We start from the raw sequence: 16,569 nt of genomic DNA, 5'->3' as shown, positions 1-16,569 counted from the left end.
GTCCCAGAAAGGGTCCTGGAGCAGGAGGGGAAAGAAGACCCCCCTGCAGGCGGCTGGGAAGGAGAGGAGCTGGAGAGGACAAGCAGCTTGTTTGCACTCCCCAGCGAAGGGCCTCTGGGGAAAATTGATCAGGGAGCCGGAATCCATCAGGAATCCTTGCCCTGTGCGCACAGAACCCTGAAAGGCAGTGAGATGGTAAACAGACTCCTTACCTCCCAGTATCCCAGGAGGTGACTGGTGGGGATACTTACAAACTCTGTCAAAGGACACTGGGTACCCAGTTTTTCTCCCCCGCTTGCGCCACTTGGGTGCACCAGGAATAACTAAAATAATCAGGCGGGAGGCAGAAGCCCCAGCGCCTCAAGGGTGGGGGACAATTCGAGCTGCTACACTGCGGGCCTGCGTGCAAGTATGAAAACGGTCTTTCTAGGAGCCGGTGAAGATGGAAAAGTCTTTTCCCAGGCCGTAATGACTGATGGACTTTACCCAGTGAACAGTGAACTCCCAACCAGGCAGCCTCTGAAAGAGCCTGTGTGTAGAAGAAGTGTACAGAAAAAACGGCTGAACAAACGTCAGTGAGTAAACCTACAGGTACAGAGAGGCTTTGAGATGCACCGCTCAGGCCGCAGGTGTTTGGCGGGCGGCAGGTGGGTGTGAGCCCTCTGGGAAGGCTGTCCCCCGTTTTTATCACTGGTAGTGGGGTACACGCTTAGCAGAGGGCTCACTCACGCACCACCCCTACACACACACACACACACACACACACACACACACACAGAGGCAGGCATGGCCCCAACTTTGGTCTAGCCTCGTGTTTGAAAGGCCTGAGTGGCTGCCTTTGCACACTTTCTCCTCGAGGCCGGAGACTGGTGCTTCTGGACCAGAGTGCCGGAACTCTCTAGAAGGCATTACAGTTGTTTCTACGCAGTGAGTGCTGTGGGACCTTGGACAAGTGAACCTTGAAGTGCCAGCGTCCTAATCTTCAGAACGGGTTTGCCTCATCGAGCTCTGTGAGAATTAAAGTGCACAACGCATAGTAGGTGCTCTGTGCACGTCACATAGTAAGTTCCCAACAAATGCAGGCACTTGGCACCTATCGGTGTTTGATTAAAACAAACCGAAGCACAGCCTGCACTTGACAAGAACAGTGCCTGCCTGCTCCTTGGAGCTGAGAAAATGCTAAGCTCCGCATCAGCTGTCCCACAAGTGGTCACCTCGGCCACCCAGACGTGGCGAGTGGAGGAACAAAGATCGGTGTTTGGGAGGCTGGAGCACACCTGTGCCCTGTCAGGGCCCCACCCAGGAGGGCCACTTCGGAAAGTGGCAGAATATGACCACTTCCGGGTCAGAGGCCGCCAGGTACAGAGAAGCCCAGACTCAGAGCCCGCGCTAGCCCCGTGCTCCAGCCGCCTGGGCCTGGCCCTACTGTGCGCTGTGATTATTTGGGGAGCCAAGGAGATTGCTGCCCTGAGGCTGAGTCAGCCCGGGAGGCTGCTGGGGGTCCTTAGGTCCATAAAAGGGAAAGGGGAGAAGAACAGCACCCCTGGAATGGGGAGGCCGCTGACAGTCTCACTCCCTGGAGAGTTCGGGCAACTCCACACGTTCCCTCTCTGATCATCTGTTACTGCTGACCTTTGTGGGGCCAGCACTGACCCTCTGGGCCCTGCCGGGTCCAGGAGCCCGGGGTGGGATGAAGCGGGGCAGTCTGCCTGTCATTGGCCTCTCGTGGGGTGAGTAGGCATTGGGTCCCCATGGGATGAACAATGGCCCCAGAGGACTGGGCAGAGGCCCAGGGCCACCCCTCCGCTCTCCCCAGCCTGCCTGTGGGCACATTCCAGTGTTTGTCCTACAGTCAGATGCTACTGGGGCAATGAAAGGACCTAGTTTCCCGAGCCAGGCAGGGGGCTGGGGGTCGTCCTGCTCTGCTCACCACCCCTCCCCCAACCAAGAGCGCACACTGCCTTAGGTCAGGCCTCTTCTCTGTCTCTCGGAGCGAGACGCACAGTGACGGCAGGCCCAGGGGTCGCTGGGACCTGCAGAGATGCTGCAGTGGCCCGGCCCGACCCTCGGTCCCAGGGCCCCTCTGTGCTTCCTCATCTCACTGGCCGAGTGAGGTGACACCCACAGGCTGTGCGGGTTCAGAGGTCACCCAGGTCCTGGCCTGAGCCACCTCTCAGCGTCCATCCCTGTCCTCACGAACATTCCCACGTGACTGTGACGGCAGACGGGGCTGATGCCCTGCGTTTTGGGCCCCCCGCCCCGCCTCTGGCCATGCCACTTTATTCCAACCCCAGAGCAAATCCAGACACAGCAGGGTTTGTTCAAAGCAGGGGATGGAGCACATGCTCGGGGCCCAAGCCAGGGAGCGGTGACCCCTCTTCCGGCATGGAAGCCACAGCTCAGTGTTTCAAAAGGAGGCGTGGTCCCCGGGTCCCGCCCAGCCTCTGATCTGTCAACTTCCAACACAGAAACTGCCCACCCCGAAGCCCACGCACCTACTGTAACAGGTCCCTCCGCCTGCTTCAGCCCCAGTCCCTGGCTGGCACGCCAATTCCAGAGGCCCTAGGACTGAGGAATGCGATTTTCCCCGGAGGTGTGCGGTGAGTCCCTCATAACAGACAGGATCTGTGGCCAAGACTTCTCCAATAAGATACAGCAATCTCGGAACCTTTGTCCCAAGTTCAAATGCTCACTTTGCCAGATGTTGCCGTCTTCCCCTCCCACTGCTGCTCCCTGAGGGAGGGGAGGCCGAGACCAGCGGCAGCAGTAACTTCTCCGTCCCCCCACGCCTGGCTCTGGCCAGCTGCTGCTGCTGCCTGTTATACAAACTCCACGTGGGGGCCCTTGGGGACAACTTCCAGTTAGGGCTGGTCAAGGCCAGGGAGGGCATGTGGCCCGAGGAGTTACCTTCAGTGCAAAATCCCAATCTGCTGCCTAGGATTTGGGGCAATGGAGGGACCAGGCCCGGGGGCTCTGAGGACCAGGGTCTGTGCCAGGGTCTGTCTTGTGGCTGCTGTTGTGCAACAGAAAACACGCCAGGGGACGAGGGGAAGATGGCAGAGGGGCGTCCGCTGGTGTTTGTGGTGGCGGCGGAGGAGGAAACGAGTGCTCAATCCACCGCCGAGGCCTCTCGTGGCCCGGCAGGCCCTCCTTCACCACCAAACCCTCCGGCCGAGTCCCTCCCAGCCCGGCAGCACGGCTGCTGTCCCTCCTCTCTGTGGCCCGCCTGGTAGAGGTGCCCAGGAGAACGTGGCGGGGGGGGGGGCAGCTTCCTGCAGGAAAGGCCTGGGCATCTGACCGCCGATCAGAGCCCCGCCGGTGCACACGCGTCAGCGACCGCCAGCCGAGGGAGAGGCGACAGAGGAAAACGGCGCTTTCCTAATTACCGTTACCTAATCCTAACCATTCTTCGGTCACATGTGTAATTACACGTGATCTCTCACATTAAGTATATATAATTATGTACTTGTAATAGCTTTTTATAACGTAACTTTTCACTGGTAAGCATTTAGGTGAACTATTAGGCCTCTTATCCACAAAAAAGCACCTCCAAAATGCAAAAGTCAAGACATTTCTAGCTCTCGGCTGTCATTTTCTCTCCGGCACTGCGGGCGGAGGACTGGGCCTCTCCCTGTCCTTGCACCTGGGCCGTGCCCCACACCTCCGCCACAGGGGCCCACCTGGCACTCGGCCCCGCCTAGAAACTGGAGTGAAAACATGAGACCAGGTAATTAGTGGCAGCTCTGGCTCCCAGCTGACCTGAGCACACAGGGGCTAGGGTCAGGGTCAGGGAGCCACAGAGACAGGCATGGAGTTCAAGAACCACAAGCACCTTTCCTGTCCCAGCTCTGGATGCAGAGTCTGGGTTCCTGATGGACACCAGCTGCCTACTGGCCCCTGCCCACCTTGAGGGTTGACTGTGGGGCCAGCGTGCACCCCCTGAGTTGGCTTCACCCTCGCCCCCAGCCCAGACCCAGCCACGTCCGAGGACCACGCTCGCCACTGCCTCCCCTTCCCCACGCCTGTCTTCCCGACCACGCGGTACCCATCTTTGCAGGTGTGAAACATGCCCGGGTTTCCACGCAATCTTAGCTCTGCAGACACAGACACGATCCTCCTGACACTGGGTGTGCCTGACACACATGGGCCCTCGCTTGTATTTTATCCCGAACAGTTTCTAGTTGTTCAACAGCCTGTCCCTTCCGGCCATAACCAGGTTCCAGGGCTTCCTTTCTGTGACACTCCACCGGACCCAGCTGTACCTGCCACACATCACCCCATCCAGAGCCCTCCAAGCTTCCCTGCTCACATGTCCAGGTCACCTGACAACACTGAGGCAAGGGGCCCATGAACAGATACGAGTGTGTCTCTGCTGCCAAGGTGCCAGGGGACAATCGGGGAGCAGCGTCTCACAAGGCTCCGGAGGGGGCAGGAGAGAAGGGAAGTGTGAGAAGCTGTCCAGCTCATCCTGATGCAGACGGATCGGCTAGGAGCTGGGATCACGGGACCATGCTGCCCCGCCCCCATCACTGTCCCCTCCCAGCCCTCCGGGTGCCTGTCCCCTCGCAGGCTTTGCATGGGCAGGGTGAGGGGGCATGGACTCAACCTGGTGGGTTCTCGGAGCTCAAACCTCAGAGAACGGAGGCTGCTACGCTATGACCCTTCCCCAGGGACGGCAGGTCACGGCCACAAGGGGCCATGATGACGTGTATCTGGAAGGAGCTGCCCTTCCGGCTCACGTCCTCGCAAACAGGGAGGACATTGGGGCACCGACTGCAGACAGAGGTGGACTGAGAGCAGGCGGGGCTAGTGCGACTGGCGTTTACGTGTGGGCTGGGGTGAGTGACGCCAGGAGCGGAACAGCGGCCTCCTATTGAGCGGACTCACCGCCCCATTTCCAACCATGGGGTCAAGCTTCAGACAGAGGCAAGACGCTCAGAAACTCGGCTGTCCTGAGTGTGAGTGTAGAAGCCGGGGGCGCCGCGCACCCTGCCTTCCGTTCACTCAGGTGGGGGAGGGACAGGAAGGCCTGGGGCCCAGCACCCCCATCGCCCCCTGGGGTCCCGACAGGTTAGCTTCTCGTGGATACCCTCCAGCAGAGAAGCTCCGTGACATCGATGCCATAGATTATCCCGTCCTGGGTTCATCGATGGTCTTACCCGCCAAACACCGACCGGCGCCCATGGGGGCCCGGCACTGTTGCAGGAGCGTGGGTGGATACCGCAGGGAACTGAGGACTTGTCGTGGGGGACACAGCTGTGAACTACCCACTCGCGCACCCAGCATGGCAGAGGCGGTGGGCACTGGGCGGCCACCAGGGGCCAGGCTGACCTTCCATGGGGCACAGGAGTGTCCTCTTCAGAAGTCACAGCAAGTCCAGCGGGAGGCAGGGCATGCTTTTACATTTGACCTGTAAGAAGCGCTCTCCTGCCCACCGGAGGAGGGACTGGGTCTGTTCACGGTGAGTGTCCAGGGCCTGGGCCTGGGCAGGGCTTCCAGACAACGTAGTGCAGACAGCGAAGTGCCCTGCTGGTGCATTTTAAAGTGTTTTCTAATAAGAATGTGGAAGGAGACACACGCCCTCTGCGGTGGAGAAGTGTCTGGAGTCCAGGGCGCGCCCCCAACGCTTGTCCTGCGGCTCCGCTGCTCGCTTCTCCGGGAGCAACAGGAGACAGACAGACGGAATCTCAGTGAAGTGCAGACCAGGACCACATGCGGAGTTCCGCTTTTTTAATTTCGGAGAGAGATGAAGATTAAAATTCAATCTGAAAATACTTGATGTTCCAATGCCAATCCCTTAAGCGATGAAAAGGCCTGGAGTTCCCAGTGTGACAGTTATGCACACCTTTTGCTCTCCCTTTGCCCCATGACGGAGAAGCAAGACGTTCACCAGAGCCCCCACTGTCCCCACTGCCCCCCAGGAGAGCTCCCGCGCTTGGGCCGCCCACACGGAGCCGCACGGAAACTGCATTTCCTCAAGGTAACATTCCCTCCCTTCCTTCCTTTTGATTCCAATGGCCTCAGCCCACACTCTGACCTCCTTCTCCCTGGCGGGACCACTCCCTTCACCACTGAGCCCGCCGGACCACAAGGCTCTGCTTGGCATCAAACCACAAAGCTCGGGTCTGCTAACCACGCAGACCGAGTCCCATCCAGCCAGAGCCAACACCTCGGCCCCCAGCAGTGCTGGGGCTCCAGGAGCAGAAAAGCCTGCAAATCAGAGGAAGCGATGCCTTGGCTGACACCAGACCCCTGCCCTAGCGCAGACTGGTCAGCAGGGACCACAGCCCTAACCAGGACCCTCCCGCCTCTAGTCCCCATGGGTAGTGAGCGACCTTTCCCCACATCACCCTTCCCCTGGAAGCCTTGGGGGGTGGGGGCAGCCAGGTCTCCGAGCATCAGCTCCCCCGTGTCTCCAGGCCCGGCCACTTCCTGAACCCCTTCCTTTCTCTGCTGCGAAATCCTGTCTGTGTCTCACTGGGCCCTGAGGAGTACCAGTAACACAGGTGGCCCGACCTTGCCCCTCCCTTCCTGGCAGAACCACTGGAGGGAGCGGCACCTCCCCCATCTCAGTCTGGCGCAGGGGCAATCCCACCTCGGGGGCAGCAGTGGGGCTCCGATGTTGGTGCCCGGCCGGTGGTAACTGCCCACCCTGCTGTCCAGGGCTTGCACGGCTTGTCAAGCAGCAGAAATGACAGCAGAAGATGCTTGTCATTCCACCACCCGGGAGGTGGCCTGAGTCTCAGCTGCATTCTAGAACATTCACAGAGATCCACACCAGTCAAAAGGCAGTTGACAATGGTAGAGTCTTCATGCCCATTCATTTTTTTAAAATTTTAAAAGCAACATTAATAAATCACTAACATCTACTTAAGATAAATACTGGTTCTAAATTTCCATCTACTTAATGTCTTTTCTCACCTTGCCCTCATCAAAATATAATTAGACTTGTTTTCATAGTTCAAAGTCATGACTCACTGAGAAAGACATATATTGTGGTTTTGAAAAGGATAAAACAGTAAGATGCTAAGCCGTAAACAATCCCCAGAATAATTTTTGGGGCGAGAAATGTGAAGGAGAAACTACCATGGACTGTGTTTTTAAAACCATTTCCTCTTCACACGAGACACGGTTTCCCTCCCTCAGCCCAGAAGTCCACAGAATATTAAATTTTGTTCTTTCTAAAACAAGACCGACTTCTTTGCTAGAGCAGCTTTTAATTGCCGAGGGCAACGTATAAATTGTTCATTCGTCTCTCAGACTTGTGACCAGCAAGGTCAGCAGGCAGCTCTGAACCTCTCCCAATGCCCGTCAGTTCCAGTGCGACTTCTTGCCAGTGTGTCCAGAGGGCGATACGCTGTCCTTCTTGAGTCGCTGATGGAGAGATGGGGCACACAGTGAAATCTGAACACCAGGTCAACTACAAATGGCTTTAGCACAAGCCCCTCTCGCGCAAAAACTAAATGAAAGATATTCTAAAGCATGAGTCCTGTGACGTCTGGGATACATGCATGCTAAAAGTTTATTCACTGTTCAGGTGAAATTCAAATTTAACTGGGGGTCCTGAATTTTTATTTGCTAAATCTGGCAGTCTGAGTGATTAGCAACCCGGCAGTCGCCATGGCAACAGGCATGGGGCTTCAGAAGGGCTGGATGCTGAGAGTCAGGGCTTCAGTGCCGAGGGCAGGCCATGTGGCTCTCATGTCCTTTTGTGTCACCATGACAGCCAGCTGGAGAGTCGGCCATTCACTCCCCATTCTGCAGGCGACAAAGCAGAAGCTAGTGGCTTTCTCAAGGCCACTCAGCTTCTCGGGAACACGTTTGCAGGCCGAGCTGCTGCCGTGGGCACTGGGATGGGTTCCTGCACCCTCACGGGTGGGCCTGGAACTTTCTGTGCATTATTACATTTTTCTTTGCTTTGGCAGAGGGTGTGAAGGTTAATAGGGCCCTTGACCTGCATGGATCTTGCATATATTTTCAAACAAATACGACAGTCCATAGCTTGTTCAGGGAATAAAACCTGGCTCATAGCATCCACGATTTTAAGCTCTAGAAACTCCTCAGTCCAATGTTTACCAGAATTGCTGCTAATCGTGATTCCTTCTCTGAGGTCCCGGGCTTTGTCTGTGAAATCCGTGGGGCAGTGAGCCTTTGCTGCAGATGGTTTACATTCTAAACAGTTTCCACTGGCCCAGCGTTGAACATCTGTATACGACACACCTAGCTATGCGGGTTTTCAACAGATTCTAGCTTGGTAATTAGAGAGAAATTACAAACACCATTAACTGGCTTCTTAGCACCACTCGGCAGGCTTGCAGAACCATGTAGAAACCTCTCTGTAGGACTGTGACCGTGACTTTTTGGGCAGGCGCTGCTTGGTGGTCTGCCTCCTCCCGGCAGCTGGTCACACCTGCCCCTCCCCCCTCTTCCCCTGTTCAAGTCTCGGGGCTCCTAAGGCCCAAGGTAAGGCCTTGAACCACGCGTGGGCCTGTGTCCTGGTTCCCGCCATGGCTCATGTGACGGCTGAAGGGGTCGTCCTGGCCGCACTGTAGCCCCTGGCCGTCTAATGTCAGCGTTGCCATGAAGCTTCTCTGCGCATGTGGAGGTCCCCATTTGCAAAGGGCCGGGCTGATACAGCTGGCCCCCGGCTGAGGACCGTGGCTAGCCATGAGCAAGAGGATGACGACCAGTGACCGCGGTTGTCAGCCCGGTGGAGAGGGCCCGGGGCTGTGCCCACGTGTGCCGTGTGAACTCTCCCATGCCCGGTGCGATGGCCCCTGAGAACAGCAGCTTGGCCCCGAGTTTCCTTGAGAAAAAGGCAAAGGCACAACTTCTAAAGAGTGTTTCTAGCCCAGCTTTGAGTTGGGATGACTCTCGGTGCAGAGGGGAGGGAAGAACTAAGAATGGAAAGAAAAGAGAAAAGCTTTAGAAGTTCTGAGCCAGGAAGGGACATGTAAAATTGTGCCTCACTTCCACAAGAAAACCACAGTAGAATAGTGGTAATAATATTAGCACTGACATTTGTATATTTACTGCTCACATAGAAGGCATTCAATAAGTGTTATTAAATATTTTTAATTAAGCTCTGTGTGCCAAGTTCTATAGTAAGGAATTGACAGGCCAGTCAGTAAAGAGTGGGCTGACTGATTCAGAAAGTTTTATTATAAATAGTATGCCATTTCATCCCCAGATGACAACTGTAGTGAAATCCCAAGTATCGGGGGGACCTGCGTTCTCTTCCTCTCTCCCGCCTCCGCCCAGGGACCCAGCTGAGGGCACTGCACAGAGTGGCACTGCCTCATCTCTGGTTGCTCGGGAGCAGAATCAAATGCTCCTCTTGTCCCCGTCAACAATCACGTTCATTATGCTGACCATGTGCAGACACCCCTCCGGCCCCCTCTGTAAAGAGTGGGGACAAACAAGGGACATGTGTGAATTGAAAGGAGGACTCATCGGTCCCCGGGCCACGGGGTGTGTTGCTGTTACTGGGCTTCAGTCTCTGAGACAGTGTCCTGTGTGGCCCTGCATTCTGATCTACCCAGAGTCATAAACGCGGGCACCTTGTAGCACCTCGTTTCAGAATGAAGGTCCCTGTCACAGGTCAGGTCATTAAGGTCACTGACATAAACCAGTGCAGCCTGGGGGCCAGGCCAGGGCCAGGTGGAGCAGCGGACGACCCCTCCCATGAGCAGAGGCAGAGCGGCGGCTTCCTGGCTGCTGAGGAGGCCGCGGCATCCTCTAGGTGGTTGCGCAGGTGAGAGCTGAGCTGGGAAAGTTGTCACACGATCAAGCAGCCAGCGTCACAGGGGCCTGTCTCACCAGTCAGCTCAGCCTCCTCTGCCACACCGCCCTCCGGGTCCCCCCTGGAGAGACGAGCAGGCGGGAGGTGGGGATCCCAGGCTTTTCGAGGGGGACTTAATTCCGCATCTCATCAGATGAGGGGGCGGTAAAGAAGTCATTAATGAAAAATGACTGATTTTCCTTGGGACCAGATTAACAAGTGCTGCAGCCCCGGGGGAGATGTTCCAAGTACCGAGAGGAAAGGAAATTACAGGAACTAATTTACTTTTTTTTTTTAAGTCTTATTTTTATTCAAAGAGCACTTCAGGTTAAAAATAGAACACAGAAGTAAGAAAGTCATTTGTAATGACCAGGAAAGGTGGTTTTTGGTTTCTTAGCCACTCTGGTTCAGGGCTGCCATCTAAATTTGCCGGGTGCAAACTCTTCCTGGGAGGTGCCAGGACCGGGGCAGGTGGGTGCCTCTGTCCCCTGCATCGGAGCTGCGGACACGCCAGCTTCACACCATCTCAAGGTGGCGTGACGATGCTGATTCTTAGGCCTGGGTGTGGCGCGGGGTCTGGATCTGCATTTTTAACTCACCCAGGGCGATGCTGGGGCTGACTTTGGGGAGGGGCGGGTGAATTACAGCACCCAACCTAGGGCTGGGCCCTGGCCTCAGCTCTTCCAGTTCATGAGCTCCAGGCATTCTCTGAATGGTCCCATGTGACAGAGGACCAGTTAAGGTTGGCCCCTAGTCATCCACGAGTCGCCTCACAAGTCAACGAGCATCGTTTCCCACGGCTCAGCTGCTGGGAGAGAATCACTAAGTCCCGCCCACATCGGACAGCTAGAGGACATCGGTGCACAGTTTACAGGGAGGATTTTCGAAGACATATTTCGATTTACCATCCTGCACCAGACTGCATTTTCCAAATAGCTGTAACAGTACCTCCTCTGCCCCATGCTCGTACAGAACACTGCCCCATCAAGACGTCGAATCCAATTCCCCCTTCGTTCTCAGAGGGATGCTCACTTGCTTATAACCAAGAGTGTGGCAGAAATGCCACCTGACCCTCCCAGCCTGGGCATCGAAGACAGAGTACCTTTGTCCCCCTGAGCTAGGACACTTCATCTGGGAGCCCAAAACAACCAGCTAAGAACTCCTGCCGCCTGAGGCTGCCATGCCACAGGGAAGCCCAGACTACGTGGACGGGGGCCCCAGCTGGCCACACCACGGATGTCCCAGCTAACACCACCCGCCAGAGTGGGGAGTAAACCCACTGGCAGCTGACTGCAGCCTGCAGCTCCGCGTCCTCCCACAGAGAGCCACACATCCAGGAGCAGAGTCTGGCCTCTCCCGTGGGCCCTCTTTGGATTCGCCAACCACGGAGTCCACAGGCATAATGGAGTGATCATTTGACGCCCCTGAGTTTTGGCCAGTTTGTTACACGGCATTGGGTGACTGGGACACATACTGCATCCTAATTGTCTGCTCACGCTCCCTCTCCCATCAGACTGTCAGCTGTGAGCTCCTCTGGGGTGTCAGGCTGTGTCCTACTCCTCACAAAGCCAGCACCGGGCACAGTGCACGGATGAGTTCGTGGAGTTCCCATCGGCTGGAACTGGCGAGGCTCAGGGCTCACAGTGGGGTTATCCTTAGTTCCCGTGCTGTCCAGCTCAGACGCCTGCCTCTTGGAGAGATTTTTAGTTTAGTGTATTTTCTCTCCCCTTCTTTTGACCTAAATTCACCCGGAAGGCATTTAATCGGGGACTCTTTCTGCTGCCATGCCAAGACTTGCATATCATTAGCATAAATAAACAGTAATAATGATCATCCAGTGATTGTGACCTCAAATCCAAAAGACACTTGTGTTTAATTTTGGCTTCAGGTCGTCGCCTATTTGAAGGACAAGTTCAGACTCTTGAGTTCACTTTACCTTCTCAATTCTAAGTGTATCAGGCTGGAAGATATATTTTAAAAGTTTAAATTTTTCTCAGGTGCAGTTAGAGAGGTTAGATGCATTTTCATCTTTGTACCGATGAGTGTATACATTCAAAGGGGATCAAAAGTGCTTGTTTATCAACGTTTTGTCTATCTTTCTGTATAAATGTGGAGTATATCTCACAGGTCTGAGACCTGGGAAGTGACCCCTGAGTCAGTCTGAGGAGACGCCTCGGCTATTGTACTCTCAAAGCTGGTCCGGCACCGGCACCTGTTCTTTTACCGGATCTAATCCAGCGAATGCCTCCAATTTCACATGTATACTTCAATACGAATATTGATTTGCTAATATGAATATTCACCGTTCAACTGTATAGCGGGCTCCAGCCTTGAGAGGGAGCATGTTCGTCACTCCTTCACCCCACCCCCGAACCCTCCCTCTCCTCTGTGTTTGCCGGCAAAGAAGACAATCTGGAAACAGCACTCAGTTCTCCTTGCCTTATTATCTCATGATTAAGCTTAATGCTCCCAAATTTTACAAATGCTAATCAGATCTTCAAATGCAAACCAAATGTCAATCAAAACTGACCCACAGCTGTTTGCCATCAGCACCTGCTAAGACACTGTCCCTGCAGTGGCCGAGCCCAGTGGGCGAACTCCGACCTGGCCGGGGAGGGAGGCAGGGTGTTCGTGTTCCCGGAATTAAACACGAATGATTTTTCATTCTTCCCCGGCCCCATGGCTCTACCGTGTCTAGAAATCATTTCAGTTGAAGGTTAAAAAAAAGAAAAAGAAAGAAAACAGAATCTCCCCCAAATTGGAAAGATTCTCAGGTTTAACCACCCACCTGGTGAGAACACTCGGCAGCCCACCCTGTTGGTGGAAGACCGGTGCCGAGAAACCGAGGGGGGCTCTCTGCTGGTGGCCGAGCGGAGGCGTGTGACGGCCCCGCTGTGTCGGGAGCAAAGCGTGAGGGGCCTTGTGCTGCCACCTGCCCCGGTCACACATCACCATTCACCGATCCTCCCGCCGCCCCCACCAGCCACCTCCCTCCCAGCTGCCCCACCACCCGCCATGGGCACGGAGGGCCCACTGACCTCGGGGCCCGTGCCAAGCTGCTCTCTGCTCGGCCAGAGAAACTCAGGCCATGAAGCCAAATGGGCGGAACCAGCCCAAAGAAGAGGCAAGGGCGGCCAAACCTCCTGTTTGCCGACCTGGAGGGTGGAGTATTCCGAGTCCCCTTTGCGCAGTGACTCAGGAGCCACTGAGAATGACCGAGCCGGATGCTTTCGGGTCAAAAGTCGGAAAGAGCATTGTGCATTTAGGGAGGACCGCGCTCGGTGGCACATCTCGTCAAGCGATTAGACTGCGCCCAGCTTACCACTACTCAGAACGACCCCGCCTGGCGTGGACGACCAGCTAGAAAAACGCCCAGTCTAGAGCCAGAAGCAACAGTGCTCTGAGGGGGGAAAAAGGCATGAACCTTCCTATGGGCAGATAACAAAAAAGTCAAAAATCAAAATGAGGGGAAGGTGAATCAATTTTGGGAAACAGATTAGAGGGAAAGAGCCGTTGTAAGAGTTGAAATTACAACAATAAACATGTTAACATAAAACCTTCTCTCTCCTCTGTTTCGGCCTCCTTTTCCAGGGTGAGACATTGGAACAGCCCTTGCAGCCTCCCATTTCTGGGGCGAGAGGGAGTGGTGTCCTTGTTCCCGCTCTGCCAGCTCCGGGACAGGCGAGGACTGGAGGGCGGGGAGATGAGGCAGGGCCACCTCGGGACGCGGGGATCGGATGAGGGGCGTGGCAGCCAGGTCCCTGGCATTCGCGTCCACGTCATCACACATCCCGGACTGGGTGGGTGCGCTGGTTGCTGGCAAACGCTGACGGGCTGCACACAAAACACGAGTCCCGTGAAAGACCGGCTCTCTTTGGCTGAAGGACCAGGGGGAGGGCCTCTGTACGAGGCAGAGGACCCTCAGGCACTAACTGCCCTGCTCCAACCCCACATCGCAGGGAAACCCGCGGCCCAACCCCAGGCCCTGCCTGCAGAGCCCCAGTGGGGAGGCCTCTGGCAGTTCCCTCACCCAGAGGACGGCGTCCGGGCAGGCTGACTGGGGGGCTGGAACTTCCACCAGCCTCTTCCACCAGAGGTGAGGGCAGCTTCCACACCCCCTTGGCCTGGGAGGCCTCTACCAGCTTCTTCCTGTGTTCCTCTCGGCCTTGTGCTGGGGCTGGGAGCCCAGCAGACACACTGGCAGGAGCCTGGAGGTGAGCTGAGGTGAGCGTGCAGGGGATGCGGAGGCTGGAACTGGCCCCGCCGGGCACGGCAGGGCCCTGCAAGTCTGGGCAGGGCAGGTGCATCTGTCCGAGGGGGTCCGAGCCTGCGGCGGTCTCTTCTCATCTCTGCTCTGTGTCTAGGCCACTGCAGAGGTCCACCAGCCCACTTCCGGTGACCGTGCCTCAGAGTTGCTGCCGAAGGCCTGGTGAGCCCCCACCCCCAGGAGTGCCCCCAGAACTCTGCCTGAGAATGTCAAACTGTACTGTGTCCCATTTCAAGCCGGCGTCTTCGAACACGCTGCCTTTGTCGGCTGGCGGCAGGCCACCCTGAGCTGTCTGCATTCCTGGGATAGCAGGGAGATCAAGGCTGCAGGCCTGCTGACCACACCTGCAGGCAACGGTCTGCATCCAGCACAAACCCGTTCCCTCGGTGAGGCTGCAGCTGAGCCCTTCGTAACGTGTTTTAAATACTGACTGAATCCCCCGGAGGGACTATCTAGACACTCGTCATTTCTACAGCCCTGAGTGCGGGGTTAGTCATATTAAGTGAGACTTTTCGATTGGCCCACACGCAGGTTCTCCCGTTCAGAACCCACTCCTACCGTCTCCGCAGCGCTGCCTCTCAGTCTCGTCTTCACAGACTTGGGTTTCGGTGCAGCTGCGAGTTGGCGTCTGCACAGCCCAGAGGGCACAGGTGTTCTGGGCCGCCAGCTCCTGAGGCTGTGACGCCTTCGAGCCTGCAATGTGTGTGCCGGGAGTCGGTGGCTTGCACATCCAGACCGCTGCTGGGACCCCGAGGGCGTGTCTTACCGCGATACCTCTCTCCCACAGTGCGGGCAAGGAGCGTTGTTCGAACCCGTGATGGGCTCTTTCTGGTCTGCAAACCCTCTCGTCTCCTGCCCCGGAGTCAGGCTCTCCTGTGAGATGCTGAGGCCTGCAGAGGCTGCTCAGAGGTCCCCTCATTCGAACCACCTTCCCCAAAACCCCCAAATTCCCAAATTTCCTCCTGGTGGCTCAACTTCTAATGGTCCCAACGCACAGGCGCCAGTGCGCCACCACGCCTTCTTGTGGTGGACACGCCCACTCACTTCTCTGCGGTCACCGCCACGCGGCCACATGGTAGACACCGTGCGGTGGGAGGAGCAGGTGGGGAAGGGCCATTGACACCTGTTGACACCTGTCCGGTTCACACCTGCTCGGCTCTCTACTGCCCCCTGTCCTGTCGGCGGGGATTAAACACAGAAAATGACATTCGATGAAAGCCCGGTTGTAGGGGGCCTGCGGAGAGCGAGCATCCGTCCCGATGGACAAGGCTCCTTTGTAGCCTTGGCACCTGGAACCGCCCGGAGCAGGGCACGGTCACTGCCTGTGTCCCTGCACTCCCACGGGGCTTGCTGCTGCTATCACAGGGGCAAAGGGAGCTCCCACTAGACTGGGGCCGAGGGCAAGGGCAGTCCTTCAGTACCTTGCCCCTCCCCTCCCGGCTACTCTTGGCCCAGCGCCTTGCTCTGCCGACACCCGCACAGGCTCTGACCGTCCACTGCTGGACGCCCTCCGTGACGACTGGTGTCCTGGTGGACCAGGCGGGTCCCCCTTTCTTCAGGTGACAGAGCCATACTCAGGGTGGCCCTGGGACCTGGACTAGGTCATGCCGGGACTCTTCCCTGTGTGGCGTGGCCGCGCAGACAGTGCTGTGCTGGACAGTGTTTCACAACTGGCTCCCTGGTCGGGGGGAGCCCTGATGCACAGCTCCGCCGACTTGTGCGGTGCAGCCGCCCCCACTGCGGTCGGTGGCTCGAGGCTAACGTGTGATCACCAAGCGCAGACTTACGCAGCATTCCGACTGTACCTGCACGGTTGGCCCAACGGGTCCACAGAGCACCCTAGGGAGGGACGCGTTTTCAGTCTTCATTACCTTTGCTTACTAACATAACATGTTGTTAGCTTCTAGAGGCTGTGTTTAATCACTGACGTGGAACACTGCTGACCCTTCAGAAACTGGCTGTACAGGCAGGCTCGGGACTCCGGTTGGGCCAGGTGAGGGAGTGGGGGCGGGGACCGGGAGTGGGGACCCCTTCACCTCCGGAGAGCAGGTGTGATGAGGGCAGTTCCAAGCTGCGGGCGGCCCCCCTTGGCGAGGAAAGCACACCTGCAGCAGCAAAGCGTCAGGGGCATGTGCCCCAAAAAGCGTGGCAGAGTGTCTGCCAGCCTCTGAGCTCCCGTGATGGTGGACACTGGCCCTTGCCACGCCCCCTGTGGTTTCATCTGTGCACTAATGAAGTCCTGGTTTGTGCTTCAGTGAGCGGTCCCCGGCCCTGGCCGCTGGGAGTCCGGGCCCCCTGGCCCTCCCGTGTCTCCCCTCACCCCCACCCAGCAGGCCCTGCTCTCTGGGGTCTGGCTGCCACCACCGCCTCTCTGAAGCCGTCCTGACTACTTTAGTCTGTACTAACTTCTTCCCCCTCTGCAATCCTACAATACTTGCGTCTCTACCATATTAGTTAGGGATGAGTTACTGTCTTATGTCTCTACCCCTGTGTGTGATCCTTAGTTTCCTGTCTGAAACTA

The 16,569-nt window shown here is 56.7% G+C and overlaps 1 protein-coding gene across 2 annotated transcripts in view; it reads right to left on the bottom strand.

The window, feature by feature from the left end:
• AGPAT4 (1-acylglycerol-3-phosphate O-acyltransferase 4) overlaps positions 1 to 16,569 on the bottom strand; it is a 90,605-nt gene that overhangs the window by 30,195 nt on the left and 43,841 nt on the right. The gene's annotated exons all lie outside the window — the stretch shown is intronic.

This window comes from Artibeus jamaicensis, unplaced genomic scaffold (genome assembly GCF_021234435.1).
Source record: "Artibeus jamaicensis isolate MK-2021 breed Jamaican fruit bat unplaced genomic scaffold, CSHL_Jam_final contig_497, whole genome shotgun sequence".
NCBI lineage: Eukaryota > Metazoa > Chordata > Mammalia > Chiroptera > Phyllostomidae > Artibeus > Artibeus jamaicensis.
This window is presented reverse-complemented; position numbering and strand designations above follow the sequence as displayed.